The sequence below is a fragment of the Arachis stenosperma genome, chromosome 10 (genome assembly GCF_014773155.1).
Source record: "Arachis stenosperma cultivar V10309 chromosome 10, arast.V10309.gnm1.PFL2, whole genome shotgun sequence".
NCBI classification, from domain to species: Eukaryota; Viridiplantae; Streptophyta; class Magnoliopsida; order Fabales; family Fabaceae; genus Arachis; species Arachis stenosperma.
The window spans coordinates 110,090,521-110,098,458 of record NC_080386.1 but is presented as its reverse complement, the minus strand read 5'-3'; the positions used below and the strand labels follow the sequence as shown (position 1 = coordinate 110,098,458).

Sequence of the window (7,938 nt, the reverse complement as noted above, 5' to 3'; positions counted from 1 at the left end):
AGAACAAGGAGATTAAAGAACGGTCACCTTAGTGATGGCGGCTCTTTCTTCCTCTTGAAGATCCTATGGAGTGCTTGAGCTCCTCAATGTCTCTTCCCTTGTCTTTGTTGCTCCTCTCTCATGATCCTTTGATCTTCTCTAATTTCATGGAGGATGATGGAGTGTTCTTGATGCTCCACCCTTAGTTGTCCCATGTTGGAACTCATTCTCCTAGGGAGGTGTTTAGTTGCTCCCAATAGTTTTGTGGAGGAAAGTGCATCCCTTGAGGTATCTCAGGATCTCATGATGAGTGGGGTCTCTAGTGTGCTCCATCCTTTTCTTGGTAATGGGCTTATCCTCATCAATGGGGATGTCTCCCCTATGTCAACTCCAACTGAATACAGAGGTGACAATGAGATGAGGAAAGGCTACCTTGCTAAGGTAGAGGACTTGTCCGCCACCTTATAGAGTTCTTGGGGCTATAACCTCATGAACTTCCACTTCTTCTCTCCAATATGCTATGAACCATGATGGCCCGGTCTAGAGTAACTTCGGACCGGTTGCTAGTGGGGAATGATTGAGCGTTGGATAAACTCCACCATCCTCTAGCCACGGGTTTGAGGTCATGCCTTCTCAATTGAACCGGCTTCCCTCTTGAATCTCTCTTCCATTGGGCACCCTCTTCACATATGACTGTGAGGACTTGGTCCAACCTTTGATCAAAGTTGACCCTTCTAGTGTAAGGATGTTCATCTCCTTGCATCATAGGCAAGTTGAATGCCAACCTTACACTTCCGACTAAATCCAAGTATTTCCCCCGAACCATAGTAAATAATTCTTTGGATCCGGTTCACACTTTGATCATGGTTCTTGGTGATCCATTCATTGGCATAGAACTCTTGAACCATCAAGATTCTGACTTGTTGAATGGGGTTGGTAAGGACTTCCCAACCTCTTCTTCGGATCTCATGTCGGATCTCCGATATTCACCCTTTTTGAGTGAAAAGGGACCTCGGGGATCACCTTCTTCAAGGCCACAACTTCATAGAAGTGGTCTTGATGCACCCTTGAGATGAATCTCTCCATCTCCCATGACTCGGAGGTAGAAGCTTTTGCCTTCCCTTTCCTCTTTCTAGAGGTTTCTCCGGCCTTGGATGCCATAAATAGTTATGGAAAACGAAAAAGCAACGCTTTTACCACACCAAACTTAAAAGGTTTGCTCGTCCTCGAGCAAAGAAGAAAGAAGAGAGTAGAAGAAGAAATGAGGAAGGAATGGCTTTTGTGTTCGGCCAAAGAGGGGAGAAGTGGTGTTTAGGTTGTGTGAAAATGAAGGGGTGAAGAAGGATATATATAGGAGAGGGGGGGCTCATGGTTCGGTCATGTATGGGTTTGGGAGGGAAAGTGGTTTGAATTTGAAAGGTAAGGTATGTGGGGTTTTATGAAGGATGGATGTGAGTAGTGAAGAGAAAGATGAGGTTTGATAGGTGAAGGGTTTTTTGGGGAAGAGGAGTTGAGGTGATTGGTGAATGGGTGAAGAAGAGAGAGAGTGGTGGGGTTGGTGGGGATCCTGTGGGGTCCACAGATCCTGAGGTGTCAAGGAAAAGTCATCCCTGCACCAAATGGCATTCAAAATCACGTTTTGAGCCATTTCTGGCGTTAAACGCTGGGCTGGTGCCCATTCCTGGCGTTTAACGCCAGGTTCTTGCCCTTTTCTGGCGTTTAACGCCAGTCTGGTGCCCCTTTCTGGCGTTAAACACCCAGAATGGTGCCAGACTGGGCGTTAAACGCCCAACTGCTAGCCTCACTGGCGTTTAAACGCTAGTGGGTTCTTCCTCCAGGGTGTGCTATTTTTCTTCCTGTTTTTCATTCTGTTTTTGCTTTTTCAATTGCTTTTGTGTCTTCTCATGATCATCAACCTACAAAATAAACTAAAATAACAAAGGAAAATATATAAAATATAACATTGGGTTGCCTCCCAACAAGCGCTTCTTTAATGTCATTAGCTTGACAGAGGACTCTCATGGAGCCTCAGAAATGCTCAGAGCTATGTTGGAACCTCCCAACACCAAACTTAGAGTTTGAATGTGGGGGTTCAACACCAAACTTAGAGTTTGGTTGTGGCCTCCCAACACCAAACTTAGAGTTTGACTGTGGGGGCTCTGTTTGACTCTGATTTGAGAGAAGCTCTTCATGCTTCCTCTCCATGGTGACAGAGGGATATCCTTGAGCCTTAAACACAAAGGATTCTTCATTCACTTGAATGATCAGTTCACCTCTGTCAACATCAATCACAGCCCTTGCTGTGGCTAGGAAGGGTCTGCCAAGGACGATAGTTTCATCCATGCACTTCCCAGTCTCTAGGACTATGAAATCAGCAGGGATGTAATGGTTTTCAATCTTCACCAAAACATCCTCTACAAGTCCATGAGCTTGTTTTCTTGAGTTGTCTGCCATCTCTAATGAGATTCTTGCAGCTTGTACCTCAAAGATCCCTAGCTTCTCCATTACAGAGAGAGGCATGAGGTTTACACTTGACCCTAAGTCACACAGAGCCTTCTTGAAGGTCATGGTGCCTATGGTACAAGGTATTGAAAACTTCCCAGGATCTTGTCTCTTTTGAGGTAATTCCTGCCTAGACAAGTCATCCAGTTCTTTGGTGAGCAAAGGAGGTTCATTCTCCCAAGTCTCATTTCCAAATAACTTGTCATTTAGCTTCATGATTGCTCCAAGGCATTTAGCAACTTACTCTTCAGTGACATACTCATCCTCTTCAGAGGAAGAATACTCATCAGAGCTCATGAAAGGCAGAAGTAAGTCCAATGGAATCTCTATGGTCTCATTTTGAGCCTCAGATTCCCATGGTTCCTCATTGGGGAACTCAATGGAGGCTAGTGCACGCCCATTGAGGTCTTCCTCAGTGGCGTCCACTTCCTCTCCTTCCTCTCCAAATTCGGCCATGTTGATGGCCTTGCACTCTCCTTTTGGATTTTCTTCTGTGTTGCTTGGGAGAGTACTAGGAGGGAGTTCAGTAACTTTCTTGCTCAGCTGTCCCACTTGTGCCTCCAAATTCCTAACGGAGGACCTTGTTTCAGTCATGAAACTTTGAGTGGTTTTGATTAGATCAAGACCATAGTTGCTAAGTCAGAGGGTTCTGCTTAGAATTCTCTGTCTGTTGCTGAGAAGATGATGGAAAAGGCTTGCCATTGCTAAACCTGTTTCTTCCACCATTATTGTTGTTAAAACCTTGTTGAGGTCTTTCTTGATTCTTCCATGAGAAATTTGGGTGATTTCTCCATGAAGAATTATAGGTGTTTCCATAGGGTTCTCCTAGGTAATTCACCTCTTCCATTGAAGGGTTCTCAGGATCATAAGCTTCTTCTTTAGATGAAGCATCCTTAGTACTGCTTGGTGCACTTTGCATTCCAGACAGACTTTGAGAAATCAAATTGACTTGTTGAGTCAATATCTTGTTCTGAGCCAAAATGGCATTCAAGTATCAATCTCAAGAACTCCTTTCTTCTGATTAGTCCCATTGTTCACAGGATTCCTTTCAGAAGTGTACATGAATTGGTTATTTGCAACCATTTCAATTAGCTCTTGAGCTTCTGTAGGCGTCTTCTTCAAATGAAGAGATCCTCCAGCAGAGCTATCCAAAGACATCTTGGATAGTTCAGAGAGACCATCATAGAAAATACCTATGATGCTCCATTCAGAAAGCATGTCAGAAGGACATTTTCTGATCAATTGTTTGTATCTTTCCCAAGCTTCATAGAGGGATTTTCCATCCTTCTGTCTGAAGGTTTGGACTTCCACTCTAAGCTTGCTCAATTTTTGAGGTGGAAAGAACTTTGCCAAGAAGGCATTGACTAGCTTTTCCCATGAGTCCAGGCTTTCTTTAGGTTGTGAGTCCAACCATGTCCTAGCTCTGTCTCTTACAGCAAAAGGGAATAGCATAAGTCTGTAGACCTCAGGGTCAACCCCATTAGTCTTGACAGTGTCACAGATTTGCAAGAATTCAGCTAAGAACTGATGAGGATCTTCCAGTGGAAGTCCATGGAACTTGCAATTCTGTTGCATTAGAGAAACTAATTGAGGCTTAAGCTCAAAGTTGTTTGCTCCAATGGCAGGGATAGAGATGCTTCTCCCATAGAAATCGGGAGTAGGTGCAGTAAAGTCACCCAGCACCTTCCTTGCATTGTTTACATTGTTGTTGTTTTCGGCTGCCATGTCTTCTTCTTCTTTGAAGATTTCTGTTAGGTCCTTGATGAGCGGATAATTTATACACTTTTTGGCATTGTTTTTAGTATGTTTTTAGTATGATCTAGTTAGTTTTTAGTATATTTTTATTAGTTTTTAGTTAAAATTCACTTTTCTGGACTTTACTATGAGTTTGTGTGTTTTTCTGTGATTTCAGGTATTTTCTGGCTGAAATTGAGGGACCTGAGCAAAAATCTGATCCAGAGACTCAAAAGGACTGCAGATGCTGTTGGATTCTGACCTCCCTGCACTCGAAGTGGATTTTCTGGAGCTACAGAAGCCCAATTGGCGCGCTCTCAACGGCGTTGGAAAGTAGACATCCTGGGCTTTCCAGCAATATATGATAGTCCATACTTTGCCCAAGATTTGATGGCCCAAACCGGCGTTCAAAGTCACCCTCAGAAATTCCAGCGTTAAACGCCGGAACTGGCACCTAAATGGGAGTTAAACGCCCAAACTGGCATAAAAGCTGGCGTTTAACTCCAAGAAGAGTCTCTACACGAAATTGCTTCATTGCTCAGCCCAAGCACACACCAAGTGGGCCCGGAAGTGGATTTTTATGTCATTTACTCATCTTTGTACACCTTAGGCTACTAGTTATCTATAAGTAGGACCTTTTACTATTGTATCTGTAGACTTTGGTAGCTATCTTCGTTTTATGCTATCTTAGATCATTGGGAGGCTGGCCATTCGGCCATGCCTAGACCTTATGCTTATGTATTTTCAACGGTGGAGTTTCTACACACCATAGATTAAGGTGTGGAGCTCTGCTGTACCTCGAGTATTAATGCAATTACTATTGTTCTTCTATTCAATTCCGCTTGTTCTTTGTCCAAGATATCACTTGTTCTTCAACTTGATGAAGGTGATGATTGACACTTATCATCATTCTCACTCATGAACAAGGTGACTGACAACCATTCTTGTTCTACAAGCAACCAAGGCTCTAGTGAATATCTCTTGGATTCTTTAATCGGAATCTTCGTGGTATAGGCAGGACCTGATGGCAGCATTCAAGAGAATCCGGAAGGTCTAACCTTGTCTGTGGTATTCTGAGTAGGATTCAATGACTGAATGACTGTGACGTGCTTCAAACTCCTAGCAGGCGGGGCGTTAGTGACAGACGCAAAAGAATCAATGGATTTTATTCCGGCTTGACCGAGAACCGACAGCTGAATTCCGCTATGCTGTGACAGAGCATATGCAATCGCTTTCACTGAGAGGATGGGAGGTAGCCATTGACAACGGTGAAACCCTACACGAGCTTGCCATGGAAAGGAGTAAGAAGGATTGGATGAAGACAGTAGGAAAGCAGAGAGACGGAAGGGAAGGCATCTTCATGCGCTTATCTGAAGTTCCTACCAATGAATTACATAAGTATCTCTATCTTTATCTTTATGTTATTTTCGTTCATCACCATAAACATTTGAGTCTGCCTGACTAAGATTTGCAAGATGACCATAGCTTGCTTCATACTAACAATCTCCGTGGGATCGACCCTTACTCACGTAAGGTATTACTTGGACGACCCAGTGCACTTGCTGGTTAGTTGTGCGAAGTTGTGTAATGCCATGGAATTGAACTACCAAGTTTTTGGAGTTCATGACCGGGGATTATGAGAGTTGTGAAAAGTATTGTTCACAATGTTGCGCACCAAGTTTTTGGCGCCGTTGCCGGGGATTATTCAGTTTGGACAACTGACGGTTCATCTTGTTGCTTAGATTAGGTATTTTTTTTTTCGAAATTCTTGAAGATAAATTCTAGAGTTTCATGATGATTTGTTGAAATCTGGCTGGCTGAGAAGCCATGTCTAATCTCATTGGACCGAGGTTTCAACTTATCATCACAAGAGCTTGTTGATCTTTATCAATCTTGCTTTTGGAGCAGTGATCTGCTAAGGCTTGGCTGGCCCTTGGCCATGTCTAGTGTTTTGGACCGAAGCTTTCTTTGAAAGCTTGGCTGGCTGTGAAGCCATGTCTAATTCCTGGACCGGAGTCTTAGACTAGCATTGCACTGATTCCTGGAATTCTCATTAAGAATTTTGATATCTTTTTCCACTTAATTTTCGAAAAAAAAAACACAAAAAAATCACAAAATCATAAAAACCAAAAATATTTGATGTTTCTTGCTTAAGTCTAGTGTCTCATATAGTGTCAGTAGTATACAAACTGCTAAGTTTGGTGTCTTGCATGCATTGTTATTTGATTCTTGTTGCATTTTGATTATTAAAAATCCAAAAATATTTTTAATTTGTGTCTTTTCAAGTCAATAATACCAAGAATTGAAGATTCAGAACATGCTGCAGAGGAATTATACAGAAAAAGCTGGGCATTCAAAAATGCCCAGTGAAGAAGACAGACTGGCGTTTAAACGCCAGCCAGGGTGCCTGGCTGGGCGTTTAACGCCCAAAAAGGGTGCATTTTGGGCGTTAAACGCCAGAATGGATACCATTCTGGGCGTTTAACGCCAGGATGGCATAGGGGGAAGAATTTTGTTTTCAAATCAATTTTTTTTCAAGTTTTCAAAGTTTTTCAAAATCAAATCTTTTTCAAATCATATCTTTTCAATCAAATGCTTTCAAAATCAATTTCTTTCCTTTTTCAAAGATACTTACTAACAATTAATGATTTGATTGAACATCTCAAATTTGTTGCCTTTTCTGTTGAGAAAGGTTTAATGTTTGAATCATATCTTTTCTTGTTAGGCAAGTCATTAATTTTTAAAAATCAAATCTTTTTAAAATTGTTTTCGAATCATATCTTTTCAATCATATCTTTTTAAAACCATAACTTTTCAATCAAAATTTTTTTTAATCACATTTTTTTTTCAAAATAAGTTTTCAATCAAATCTTCTTAATTTCTAATTTCAAAATCTTTTTCAAAAATCACTTGATTTCTTTTCCACTCTCAATTTTCGAAAATTATCAATCAAATTTTAAAATGTTTTTAACATCTTTTTAATTAATTTTCGAAAATCCTCTTCCCTCCTTCCCACATCCTTCTATTTATGGAGTACTACTCCTTCTTAATGCACAATTCGAACTTTATCTCATCAAGTTCGAATTCTTCTACCTTCTTTCTTCTATTTTTTGTTTCCTCTGACACCTTAAGGAATCTCTATACTGTGACATAGAGAATTCCACATCTTCTTGTTCTCTTCTCTTTCATATGAGCAGAAGCAAAGACAAAGGCATTCTTGTTGAAGCTGACCCTGAACCTGAAAGGACCTTGAAGAGAAAGCTAAGAGAAGCCAAAGCACAACTCTCTTTAGAGGACCTGACCGAATTCTTCAAAGAAGAAGAACACATGGCAGCCGAAAACAACAACAATGCAAGGAAGGTGCTGGGTGACTTTACTACACCTACTCCCAACTTCTATGGGAGAAGCATCTCTATCCCTGCCATTGGAGCAAACAACTTTGAGCTTAAGCCTCAATTAGTTTCTCTAATGCAACAGAATTGCAAGTTCCATGGACTTCCAATGGAAGATCCTCATCAGTTTTTAGCTGAGTTCTTGCAAATCTGTGACACAGTCAAGACTAATGGGGTTGACCCTGAGGTCTACAGACTGATGCTATTCCCTTTTGCTGTAAGAGACAGAGCTAGAATATGGTTGGACTCACAACCTAAAGATAGCCTGGACTCTTGGGAAAAGCTAGTCAATGCCTTCTTGGCAAAGTTCTTTCCACCTCAAAAATGGAGT

At 41.5% G+C, this 7,938-nt stretch overlaps 1 non-coding gene across 1 annotated transcript; it reads left to right on the top strand.

Moving 5' to 3' along the window:
* The first annotated feature begins 3,693 nt into the window (after window positions 1-3,693).
* LOC130959126 (small nucleolar RNA R71) lies at window positions 3,694-3,801 on the top strand. Its single transcript, XR_009078221.1, has one exon. It is a non-coding gene; the product is annotated as a small nucleolar RNA R71 (small nucleolar RNA).
* The last annotated feature ends 4,137 nt before the right edge of the window (window positions 3,802-7,938 follow it).